Genomic DNA, 13,156 nt, shown 5'->3' on the forward strand with positions numbered 1-13,156 from the left:
AGGTTCAGGAGCTCATGCCTATAATTTCAGTACTTTGGGAGGCTGAGGCAGGAAGTTAGGGACCAGGCTGGGCACCATAGGAAGAATTCATCTTTACAAAAAATATTTTAAAAAAATTAACCAGCTATAGTGGCATCTACCTGTAGTCCCAGGTACTTGGGAGGCTGAGATGGGAGGATCGCTTGACGCCAGGAGTTTGAGGCTGCAGTGAATCATGATCACACCACTGCACTCCAGCCTATGTGACAGAGTAAGACCTTGTCTCAAAACAACAACAACAACAAAAACACCAAAACCAGAAACCTCCGAAACCCCTGATAAGATACCATCTCATACCAGTTAGAATAGCTAATACTAGGTTGGTGCAAAAGTAGTTGTGGTTTTTGCCACTACTAATATTAAAAAGTCAAAAAATAACAGATGCTGATGAGGCTATGGAGAAAAGGAAACATTTATACACTGCTGGTAGGAATGTAAATTAGTTCAGCCACTGTGGAAAGCAGTTTGGAGATTTTTCACAGAACTAAAAAAAGAATTGTCATTTGATGCAGCAATCCCATTACTGAGTATATATCCAAAAGAAAAGAAATGGCTGGGCATGGTGGCTCACGTCTGTAATCCCAGCAATTTGAGAAGCCGAGGTGGGCAGATCACTTGAGGTCAGGAGTTCGAGACCAGCCTGGCCAACATGGTGAAACCCCATCTCTACACAAAAATTATCTGGGAGTGGTGGTGCATGCCTGTAGTATCAGCTACTCGGGAGGCTGAGGCAGGAGAATCGCTTGAAACGGGAGGTGGAGGTTGCAGTAAGCAGAGATTGTGTTATTGCACTCCAGCCTGGGTGACAGAGCAAGACTCTATCTCCTGAAAAAAACCACACACACACAAAAAAACCCCACAAAACAAAACAGAAAGCAAAAGAAAAGAAATAATTCTATCATGGCAGTATTCACAATAGCAGAGACATGGAATCAACCTAGGTACCCAACAACAGTGGATTGAATAAAGAAAATGTGATACACATGCACCGTGGAATACTACACAGCCATACAAAAGAATGAAATCATGTCCTTTGTAGCAACATGGATGCAGCTGGAAGCTATTATCCTAAGCAAATTAACACCGGAACAGGAATACTGCATATCGTCACTTTTAAGTGTAAGCTAAACATTGGGTATTCATGGACATAAAGATGGCGATAATAGACACTGGTGACTACTAAAGAAGGGAGGCATGGAGGAGGGATAAAGGGTTGCAAAACTATTTGATACTATGCTCACTACCTGGGTGGGGGATAAATTGTACTCCGAACCTCTGCATTATCCAATATACTCATGTAACAAACCTGCATGTGTACCCCTGAAACTAAAAAAAAAGTTGAAATTATAAAAACATTTAAAAGGAATAGTAAAAAAGAAAATCATGCATTCGTGTATAACACAAATACTAACAAAAAAGTTAATGTAGCAAAATTAACATAGGACAAAATAGTTCTTAAGGCAAAAAACATTTCAGGAATAAAGAGAGAAACCACACACACACAAATGTAACCACAGATCAAGAAGATATAACAATAATGAAATTACATGCTTCTAATACAATTATCATACATTGCAACATTGAAAGAAATGAAGTAAACGTTGACAGAATTATAAGGAGAAAGTCAAAAAACCATAGTAGGAGATAAACACAACTTACAAATCCAGCAGACAAAAATTAGAATGGCAATAGCAGCTTTGAATAATAAAATTAGCCAGTGTGATATATGTATATGTACATATCTAAAAACTTTACACTCAAGTGCATATATGTTATTTTCAAGTATAGACAGAACCTTTGTAAAATTTGAACATGAAGGCAAAGAGGAAATCTCAACAACTTTCAAAGAATTGCTATCCTACTGATCACAATATCTTACCACACAATTAAATTAAAAATAATTTAAATGATAAAAAGTAGTTTAACAATCCTACTCTCTTTCTCTTCTTACTTATCAGGAAACTGAAGAATGACACTCTGAATAACTCATGAATTAAAGAAGAAATAAATACCATATTAATAACATTTATAACTGAACAATAATAAATATATAAATATTTGATCTAATTAAAGTGGTGTCTACAGGTAAATATATAGCTTAATTGCATTTATTATAAACAAAAAATGAAAATAAATGTATGGTATTATATTAAAAATAGCTTTAAAAGAATAATGAAGCAATCTATGAAGGTGGAAGGAGGGAAATAATAAATATAAGAGCAAGAATTAATGAAATAGAAAATAAGATAGAAAACCAAAGTTTGTTTTTGGAAAAAAGGAAAACAATGAAATAGGCAAACCCTAGCAAGATTTACCACTAAATAAGAAAAGATATATGGGTAAGTAATATTAAGAACAAAAGCTTGGTCAACACACAGGATGCTAAATATCTTGAATATCTGGATTTATGAGAGGTGGCATTACCAATTGATGGAGAAGGATATTATCAATATGAAAAAGCCCCTAAATTTAAATGTCTACTTCATAGCATACACAAAGATAAAGTCCAGTTACATTAAAGAGTAAGTATAAAAATCAAAATCCAAACATTTTTTAGAATGCATTTTAGTCAAGGCGCAAAAGCACAAGCCATACAGGAAAAGATTTGTACATTTTACTACATAAAACTTAAAGATGTTAAATGAAAACAACAATAACAGCAAACTCAATATAAACAAAGTTAAAAGACTGGGAACATATTGATTATAAAACAAAGTATGAGTTTTTAGAAAACACAAATAATGTCTACAAATTATTAAAAAATGGTTAAAAACTACCGAATAGAAAACTTAAAGTGCATAAGAACGGGAATCCATTTGGCCAATAAACATTTGACAAGATGCCTAACCCACAGATGGCGGAAACTGTCAGAGGATTGTAATTACATCGTGCTGGTTTTGTATGAGAAATTGGTAACTCTCAAACACTGCTGGTGGGAATATAGTTGGGGCAACCCCTTTGGAGAGCAATTCAGCATTGTTTAGTGATGTGAGATGTGTGCATTTAGGTCACCCTCAAGCAGCAGTTCTCAAACTTTAGCTTGATTCAGCATCACCCGGAGGGCTTGTTAAAGCACATATTGCTAGACCCCACTCCTAGAGTTTCTGGTTCAGTAGGTCCGAGGAAGGAGTGGATTTGCATTTCCAACATGTTCCCAGGTGATGCTGCTGCTGCAGGCGACCACACTTCGAGAACCACTCCTTTAGACAGCCTTTTGCAGATGCGCACAATAAGACGAGTCATGAGAATGTTTATTGTGAGGAATAGTAGAAAATTAGACACATCTTCAATGCCTATTAATGAGAGAATGAATAAGTATACAGTTTTAAAAAATACAACAGAAGATACATGGAAATTAAAATGAATGAGCTAGAGCTGCAAGTATCAACATAAAAATATTAAAAACAACACTCTAAGAAGAAAGCAAATTGCAAAGTGTAGAGGTTAATCCACTATACCTATTTTAAAATATGCAAAATAAAATAAAATAATGTTCATGGATGACAAATAGTATGAATCATTTGTGAGCATGATAAATACTGAATTTACCATATTGGTTAATTTTGAGGAGGAGGGGAGGGTGCAAGGGTGATGGGACTGAAAACAAACAGAAGGCCTCAACTGTATCTACATTTTTATCTGTCTATCATCGATTTATCTATCTATCTTCACCATTATAATCATGATCATCATCATCTATTAATATATATATGTCTTTGTTTCTCTCAGTCTATCAATCATATTTTTACAAAAAAAGGATGTGGAATAATTATTGCCAAAAGTTAATAATTGATAAAGCTGGATAGCAGTAAACATTGTATTATGTTCCTTCTTGTGTATAAAGTTGAATTATTTCATGATAAAAATACAATGAAAAGAAATGCCTGCAAAAAATACTGTGCCAGACTCTGTTTCTGAATGCTGTTAAGGCTGAAAAACAACATGTTGAGATTGAGCCTCTACTGTGGAAGGAGATTTATATATGATCTTGTAGACCTCATCATCATCATCATCATATATTAAAATTGGAAGTACAGTGAATGATTTCAAATCTCTTCTCAGAGGGGTGGTGAAGGTTCTTGGCTTTTTGTTCTAGTCTGTGTTCTTCCTTTGCCAGTGTTGGTTCTGTAGCCCCTCCTCCGATGTGTCCCGGTTTCTAGGTTGGGATATTTGATTCCTCGGGCAAGAGGAAAATAATAGGAATATGATCATTCAAAGCCTCTTTTATTACTTTCACACACAGAGGAGAATTCTGCCTTTAATTGCTCAGTTTCTGAACTTTTGTGATGTGAAACTGGGACAACAGATAGAGTGGCAAAACTCAAGGAGCTATCAAGGCTGTACTGGTTTACACTGTAAAGCCAGAAAGACATAGTGTTCCAGAAAGGAGAGGAGAAAGGCAGGAACCAGTGGGGCCTGGGCTGGAGAGCAGAGGTTTGGAGTTTGCCTCTATTTCCTTTGTTCTCCAGGTGGCTGTTTCCCTCTGAATGTCCTTGGCCTGAAGACATGGTGTTCTTCCTAGTTGCTTTTGATCAGCCTCACATGTGAATGCAGAAGAGGATTTTTTTAATTTTTAAATTTTTTTTATTTTTTAGATTTGCAGAGTGAGAGTCATTGACAGATTGGGTCAGAGCTGCAAAGAGGTTTTTCCATTGAGTGGGAATGCAGATACGGCACGGTTCAACATCCTTCCTGCCTAGAGCAGCCTGAAGTGTTGTGGTATAACGATCTTATGTCTACTGTCAGGTGGACAAAGCCCTCAACTTTGTTTCCTTATTTATCTCTAAGTACATCCTTGTCATGTAGTTTTATTTTCCTAATTTTAGAAAGGTAGCAAGTCTATGAAGATGCTTAAGTAGGATTCAAGTCCAAGTGTTAAAGCAAACTAAATATGGCCTGAGAAGGACTCCGTACTTCTATAGCTGAGTCCTCGTGGATGAGCTGTAACATAGCGTAATAGATTACAGTGGAACGACAATTATATACAATTTTGTAGACCTCATCATCATAATATATAAAATTGAAAACCTAACTTACTAGTGTGCACCTGTAACAATAGCTGCGTGTTGGCTAATCCTAGCGGCCATACTTCAACCACTCACAGACTGTTGAATATTACTGCCTTCAAATAAGGCAAACGTCCAGCTGTAACCAATCTCACTGTTTCTCACTTCCGATTTCTGTATATCACTTTACCTTTTTTGTCTATACATTTGTTCTGATCACGAGGCACCCCTAGAGTCTCTGTGAATCTGCTGTGATTCTGGGGGCTACCCAATCCACGAATTGTTCATTGCTCAACTAAACTCCTTTAAATTTAATTCAGCTAAAGTTTTTCTTTTATCACAAGTCTGTGATGTTTTACACTGAGCAGTACTGCACTAGGCTTTTTGGGAATGCAGAAAATATAAGACATGGCCCTGTGGTAAAAGATCTTTATTGTTTAGTTGGGAAGACAAGATATTTGCACCTGATACATTAAGGCTGGACCCAAGTCATACAAAATCAAAGAAAATGATCCTATGCGTTGAAGATGTGTTAAAGAACAAGTCATCTATATTGCCTTTGGGCTTTGCCAGCTTTGGTCCAGCTGCCTTCTGTGATCAAACACAGTGGATACTCACCATCCCTGATGTTCTTTTTGCTTTATATTGAATTAACACCGTATTTCCCTTTTGGAGAAAACAATTGCCCAGCCTGTAAACAATCATCAAATGCCCCAGATTAACTCTTTGAAAGGAAGGCAATTTGGCACAGCAACATTCAGGTTAAAAGTGACCCTAAGTCACAGCCTCTATGGAATTGTGAGCTCCTTAAGGGTTGAAGCTGGTACTTCACATCTATATTGCACAGAGCCTAGCCCAGAGTGGCTACTCAGTAATGTCTGGTGTTATCATTGCAGATTATTTTCCAGGAGTGGGGGATAGGGGGCAGGTAGGTGGATGGTGATATCTGACCCACTCTATTGAGGAAGGCCTCACTGCATCTGTGATAAATCTGAACTCTATAGATTTCGTGTCACCATATTCTAGAGTAGTTTGGAGTCAGAGACCTTGGCAAAGAGTCTAGCTGTCACGGAATCTTCCCTGGTTGGCCCCTCATCCTCCACTCTGAGGCATCCGTCGTCCTAATCTACAGATTTGGAACTCCCACGTAGCTTCTGCATACCCTCTGGGACAAAGTTTTTCATAATTTATTATTTTCTTTTCTTTGTTGTCTGAGAGCTTTAAACCTCCATGGAGAAATGGTCCCATGGGTCACCCCTGGGAGAGTTACAGGTACATACGTGGAGTATGAGGCATCTTATAGCCAGCTACAATTCTTGTTACTTCTCTTTCCAGTTCAGCCAGTGGCAGATCTGTGCCCTCTCCCTTTGGTTCAGAGAAACTGTGATCCTTGAATTTGGGGTCTCTGTTCTTCAGTGAGATTCAATAACCTGTCCTGGCCACCAGTTCCAAGGTTCTGGGCATGCTTGGCCTTGGTGTTTCACCCAGAGAAGACACTAGGAAACTAGAGAAGCAGTGGGAGGCAGGTATGTGGCTCCTCTAGAGGCCTATATCCAAAGAGCATGCAAGGCGTGGTGTATGGAAGGAATGTTATCAATCAAATGGATACCAAATCTAGAGGTATGATTCCTGACTTTGGTATAGCCCAATCTTTTCTTCAGAGTTTTCCCAGTTTGTAATCTCATTTTTTATTGTTCAAAACCTCTTTTTTTTAAAAAAAAATTATTTATTTTATTTATTTTTGAGTCAGAGTCTCATTCTGTCACCCAGGCTGGAGTGCAGTGGTGTGATATCGGCTCACTGCAACCTCCACCTCCTGGGTTCAAGCAATTCTGCCTCAGCCTCCTGAGTAGCTGGGATTACCATGTGTATGCCATCATGCCTGGCTAGTTTTGGTATTTTTAGTAGAGACAGGGTTTCACCATGTTGGCCAGGCTGGTCTCGAACTCCTGACCTCAAGTGATCCACCCACCTCGGCCTCCCAAAGTGCTGGGGTTACAGGTATGAGCCACCACACCCGGCCCAAAAGCTCTTTTACAGAGTCATTGTGGTTTTAAATATCAATTCAGTTTTCAAGTGAGAAAATGGAGGCACACAGAATTCAACTGATTTGCTTAAGCTCTTATAGAGTAGGGGTGCCGAGGGACTTTGTGGGGTTTTAGTTCTCCTTCATCTCCATCTGCTTCCTCAAGCCACCTCAAACCTACAATCTAAACAAAATCAATTTGCTTTTGTTATTCCAGGGCAGCTTCATGACCATTCCCAGAGTCCCACCAGATGGCCATTCCCATGCTGTCCCTTTATTGAAATTCTGTGGTCACCGCATAGTCCATAAGCAATAGAAGCAAAAGAGTAAGCAGGTTTTACCAGAGTGTACTTTTAAAGTTTCAAAGAACCCGCACATCCACTATCTCATCAATTCACAGAATGTTCTGAGAGACAACAAGAATAGATATTATTCCTGCCTAGAGATTAGGAGCTAGAAGCTCAGAAAGCTTGATTCTCACCTTGGTTCCTGTCTGCTATAGTGGACTCTCTGGCTTGGTTTGGGTCTGGGGTCTCTGTCACATATATGGCTGGAGAAGCCTCCCACTTATTTTCTTATACCTCAGTTTCCCATTTGTTCCCATCATAGGCAGACTATATGTCAGTAGCTTTGAGGAACAGATTGTATCTGCTCAGTATTGAAGTCCTGGAATAATGAGAGAAGCGCCCAGTTAATTGATCAGATTTTATTTTAGGAATATCACCCTCCCTGGGGAGGTGGTATGATGGAAAGATGGTGGGCTCTGGAGTCAGACTGGGCTGGATTCTCATCTGGACTCTGTCACTTACTAGCTGGTTGAAGCAGGGATTTTGAGAGCCCCATATACTAGGTCCTTTCCTCTTCCCAGCTACCTGGCAACTAAGCAAACCTAGGGCTTGGTGGAACAGAGTTTGAAAACAGCTGATAGAGTACAGCTTTCCGGGAAATTTAGAATTAAATTCTGTAGCTAAGAAAAAGAAATTATTTGTAGAAATCAATTCAATTTGCCTCCCACCCAAGGCCATGAGAGCAGGCTGCTCCAGATATACAAGACATCATTCCTGCAGGCATTGTCAGTCTTGTAGTCCGTTGACAGTAATTGCACGGACAACACCCAAATTGATTGACCTTTCTGTAAGTATTGTTGAACTTCCTTTTCCTTAAATTTCCTTAAAAACAGGTAGCTAGAAATGGAAAGGAAACTAAGTACACTGCCAACGTACAATCAGGAGCATGCAGCCATCCTTTTATTACATCAGTATATATTTATTGCATGTAGACTACATGTCAGTGACTTTGGCATTAGCAACACAGTAATGAACAAACAAACAAAGGCACTATCTTCAAGGAGCTTCCTTTTGTGTGTGTGTGTGTGTGTATGTGTGTGTGTGCGTGATGTTATAGACAAACAAATAAATATCTACCAGATGGCAATGAAGCTGTGACCCAAAAAATCAAACTGAGAAGAGGGTCAGAGAGTGAAAGGAACTGCGTTTTCAGATAGGTGGTCAGAAAGGGCCTCTCTGTTAAGGTGGCCCTTGTGCAGGGAATTGAAGAAGTGCAGGAGGATGCCACACAGAGATGGTAGAGGGAGCGAAAGGAGCAAAGGCCCTAACTTTCCCTTAATGATGTCTCCTTCCATCTTTAGTCCAGCCCAGCAATGTACATGTTATCCTCCCTGTTTGAAGATGAAGACACGGAGGCTCAGAAAGATCAAACGCCTTTCCCAAACTCACAGCTACGGCCTGACGAAGGTAGGGTCAAATGCAGCTCCACTGATTTCAGAGACGGTGCTGTTAACACAGGGGGCTGTCTGCATGTTGGAAAGTGAGATGTGCTGTTGCTGTCACGTTGCAGTGGGAGTGGGGAAGCAGGCTGTGATGAGCTAGACCCAAGAGGAATCAGAGAGCAGGTCTCCGGGCTTCATCCTGGGCATCTCCTAGCCCCGCTGTCTGTCTCATAACACCCACCCACTGCGCCTGCTCACCTCGGTTTGTTGGCTGTTTTTTTTGAAATCATTTCCTGGATCTTAGTAAGTTTATTTTCCAGTTCCTTTCACTTTTTGGGACTAGGCCCCCAGATGCCAGGTGGAGAGAACTGAAAGAGGGAGAAATCCAGCCTTTCTCACCAGGCTTGTCACGTAGCTACACAAGCAAATAGCTACAGGAACCAAGTTTTAATTTTCGTGCATGGGCCTCAAACTGTTTTTCCATATTTGTTAGGGAAAATCTTGGCCAGGGAGCACCGTCTTTTGAGGACACCAAATTGGGCCAAGTTCCTGTGCGGCCTTTCTCCTTATTTAGTGATTGCCCCATGTGACCCTCTCCTCTCTGGCTGACCTCTTTTTTCCTGCATGGCACTTGGTGGATAAAGTTCCCTGAACCTTGGAGAGGAAGCGGATGCTGTTAATAGCCCTGGGAGTGTGACTGTGCTTTGCAGCTCACTGGAGCCTGTGGGATATTCCTCCAGCCTTGGCGGGGCTCCGAGCTGCAGGGAAATTAACCTCAGAGTCAGGGCAGGGAGCCAGGGTTGCAGGCACGTTGTCATTGGGTGAAATGAGATGGCAGAGGAAAATGGCACGGTGTGGAGGCTTTTTTTGTCAGAAGCTCTGGGGTTTGGCTCTTCTCTGTGCCATGTAGTTCTTTGATCTTGCGCAAGTTACTTACTGTCTCTCTGAGCCTTCAGTGATTTCAATTGCGTGAAAACCAAGACAAATAACACCTCTATATCAAGAATAGTTCATAGGATCATAGTACAATATTGTGGGGATTAAGCCAGATGGTATCAGCCCATCAGAATCTAGCCCATGGGAGGGGCTCCGTAAATGACCCTTTCTTTTTGAGACGGAGTCTTGCCCTGTCGCCAGGCTGGAGTGCAGTGGCGCGATCTCAGCTCACTGCAACCTCCGCCTCCCGGGTTCAAGAGATTCTCCTGCCTCAGCCTCCTGAGTAGCTGGGGTGCCCGCCGTGCTACTATAGGGTGTGTCCTACAGGCGCACGCCACCATGCCCAGCTAATTTTTGTATTTTTGGTAGAGACGGGGTTTCACCATGTTGGCCAGGATGGTCTTGATTTCTTGACCTTGTGATCCGCCCGCCTCAGCCTCCCAAGGTGTTGGGATTACAGGCGTGAGCCACTGCGCCCGGCCTCCTTTCTCCCTTTTTGGAGAGAAGCTCATCTTCCTACCAACACATGACCCGAAGACGTGTTGGTGCAGGGGGGAAGAGGAGTAGAATTTGGATGCTCTGGAACTCTTGCTCAGAAAGAGTTTCTCATTAGACTTGTCTCTGATGACTTCAATGATTCCATCAGATATTCATTCTGTTGGGTTAGGCATTGCCTCCCATCTAGGTTGCTTTCATTTGATTTCAGTTAGAAGGTGGTGGAGCTGAGATTTGAAGGCATCAGGTGGTCTAATGCCTGAATGTAGCCTTAACCACTATGCTCTCCTGACTCTCTCCGTGGACCTCACAACCTCTTCTAACAATTCCTCTGGGCATATTAGCTACTTCCACCTGTCTCTCCCCTGGCTTGCTGGGGTGCCTCCCCCTCCCTCTACCGCACTTGGTTTTGTCAGTTAAGGATTGCCTTCTTTCCACCGTCCCCCACCCTCAGTGTGATTTAATTGGGAAATTGTTTCTTGATCTTACCTGTCCTGTCTTCCTTCTATGCCAACTTCACTGCCCCCTACTTTGTTCTACCAGACACATTGCAATTAGCTCATCACATCTCTGTTCTAACCCTTGAGTACTTCTCTATCTTTCCTAAAAGACACAGTTCTTAAAAGGCAGGACTTGCAACTCATTTTGGGTTAGAGGCCTGATGCCTGGTACCATGCCTAGAACTCAGGGTCTCCTTGATGAATGCTTGAATGAGGAACTGGCAGGCATAGAACTGTGAGTAAACCACTTCACTGAGTTAACAAATTAATAGGTTCAAAAATTTCCAGGAGTTAGATAGTTGTGAAATTCTGTCTCTCAACCTTTTTATTTTTTCCCAACTTTTATATTCAATGGTACATGTGCAGGCTTGTTAAAAATATGGAACATGGCTGGGCATGGTGGCTCATGCCTGTAATCCCAGCACTGTGGGAAGGTCGAGGTGAGTGGATCATTTGAGGTCAGGAGTTCGAGACCAGCCTGGCCAATATGGTGAAACCGTGTCTCTATTAAAAATACAAAAATTAGCTGGATATGGTGATGCGTGCCTGAAATCCCAGCTACTTGGGAGGCTGAGGGAGGAGAATCACTTGAACCCAGGAGGCGGAGGTTGCAGTGAGCCGAGATTGCACCACTGCACTCCAGCCTGGGCAACAAAGCAAGACTCTGTAACCAAAAAAAAAAAAAAAAAAAAAAAAAAGATATGGAATGCTTCACAAATTTGTGTGTCATTCTTGTTCAGGGGCCATGCTAATCTTCTCTGTGTCATTCCAATTTTAGTATATATGATGCCGAAGTGAGTACTATCTTAATCTTTTTAATGAATCAATGTGAATTAATATACACTAGAGAAAGAAGTAATGAGACATTTAAAAATTATTTTATTCTTTTAACTCTTTGAATGTTGTTCTCCATATATCAATCCAATCTGTTTGACAACTTGAGTTCATTTCTTGAGTCTCTCAAAGAATGCAATTTGGTTTCAGGCAGTAGAGGAAGAACTGATGGAGACTCAAGCATTTTTCTAGAATCATTCAGTTTAGATTTTGGGTTTCTGATTTGGAATTCAAGAAAAGCTTCCCTTGCAGTTTGTTAATTAGCATTAGGGTAGGGGGAGCAGTAAGGACTCACTGGGCTTCTGTGCAGGTGCAATTGCCCACGCATGTCCAACCAAACCCTGGGTATCAGTTGTCCCCCGTCTCCCATTTCTCTGCAGAACAAGAGACAACAGATAATTTGAGGACAGTTTGGCTGCTTGGTGGTGGCAGAGGTGGTATGTGTGTCCATAAAGTAGGGTAACTACTGCTTGACACAGTAAGGTGGTGTTCTTTTTCGCTCATGTAACAGTCCTGTGTGAGTCTAGGGCAGGGATTGGCAAATTACAGCCCATGGTCCAAATCCAGCTTGTAGCCTGTTTGTGTATGGACCATGAGCTAAGAAAGGGTTTTACGTTTTAAAGAGTTGCAAAAACAAACAAAATAAACCCACAGAGAAGAATATGTGGCAGAAACTGCCTGTGGCTCATAAAGCTTAAACTATTTAAATCTGATCCTTTACAGAAAATGTTGGGTAATCCCTGCTCCAGGAAGAAGTGAGTCGTTTTCTTCAGGGATCTAGGATCCTGCCAGCTGTTGGCTCTATGATGGGGAAAGAGATAGTGGGGAAACTGCTCCTGCTTCTTAAAAAATCTCAGCCCACAGGTGAAATGCATCATTGCCTGGATGCAAGGGGATAAAAAGCCGTCGGCTGTCCCTCTCTCCTTCTCTCTTATATCCTACTTCTTTACCCCTCCTTCAGCTTTTGAGAAACAAGAGCAGATCCTTTCAATGTAGCTAATCTGGGCCTGATACAAAGGCCACAGGTTCTGGCACTCTCTCTCTAAGCCATGGATCAGAGAGCTGAAAGTATTAAAAAGTAATACCTGCTCTGTACCAGGCCCCAGAGTGGATGTCGGGGGGGGCATCTGTACCAGGCCCCAGGGTGGATGCTGGGGCACCTGCTCTGTACCAGGCCCCAGGGTGGATGCTGGGGCACCTGCTCTGTACCAGGCCCGATGGTGGATGCTGGGGCCACCTGCTCTGTACCAGGCCCTGAGATAGATGCTTGTGGCCCTTGCTTTGTACCAGGCCCTGGGGCAGATGGTGGGAGAATCTGCTCTGTGCCAGGCCCCATGGTGATGCTGGAGAAACCTGGTCTGTACCAGGCCCCAGGGTGGATGCTGGGGGCACCTGCTCTGCATCAGGCCTCAGGATGGATGTTGGGGGTACCTGCTTTGTACCAGACCCTGGGGTAGATGCTGGGGGCATCTGTACCCTCCACCGTGGTTCCTAGGTCAGAGCAGGTGCCCTCTGCATTTGTTTGCTTGACCTGCATACAAGTTTGGAGGAATGAGATAAGGAAAAAGCCTTCCTAGTGAAGACAGGACTA

General features: G+C 41.9%; 1 protein-coding gene and 1 non-coding gene across 2 annotated transcripts in view; one reads left to right on the plus strand and one right to left on the minus strand.

Moving 5' to 3' along the window:
• Positions 1-8,601: 8,601 nt before the first annotated feature.
• LOC100985167 (olfactory receptor 9Q1) overlaps positions 8,602-13,156 on the plus strand; it is a 153,402-nt gene continuing 148,847 nt past the window's right edge. Inside the window, exon 1 of the mRNA XM_003826388.4 lies at positions 8,602-8,825. The gene's annotated coding sequence lies outside the window, so the exon portion shown is untranslated. The remainder of the gene's footprint in view (positions 8,826-13,156) is intronic.
• Positions 11,427-11,536, minus strand: LOC112441212 (U6 spliceosomal RNA). Its single transcript, XR_003029160.1, has one exon. It is a non-coding gene; the product is annotated as a U6 spliceosomal RNA (small nuclear RNA).

Source organism: Pan paniscus, chromosome 9 (genome assembly GCF_029289425.2).
Source record: "Pan paniscus chromosome 9, NHGRI_mPanPan1-v2.0_pri, whole genome shotgun sequence".
Lineage (NCBI taxonomy): Eukaryota > Metazoa > Chordata > Mammalia > Primates > Hominidae > Pan > Pan paniscus.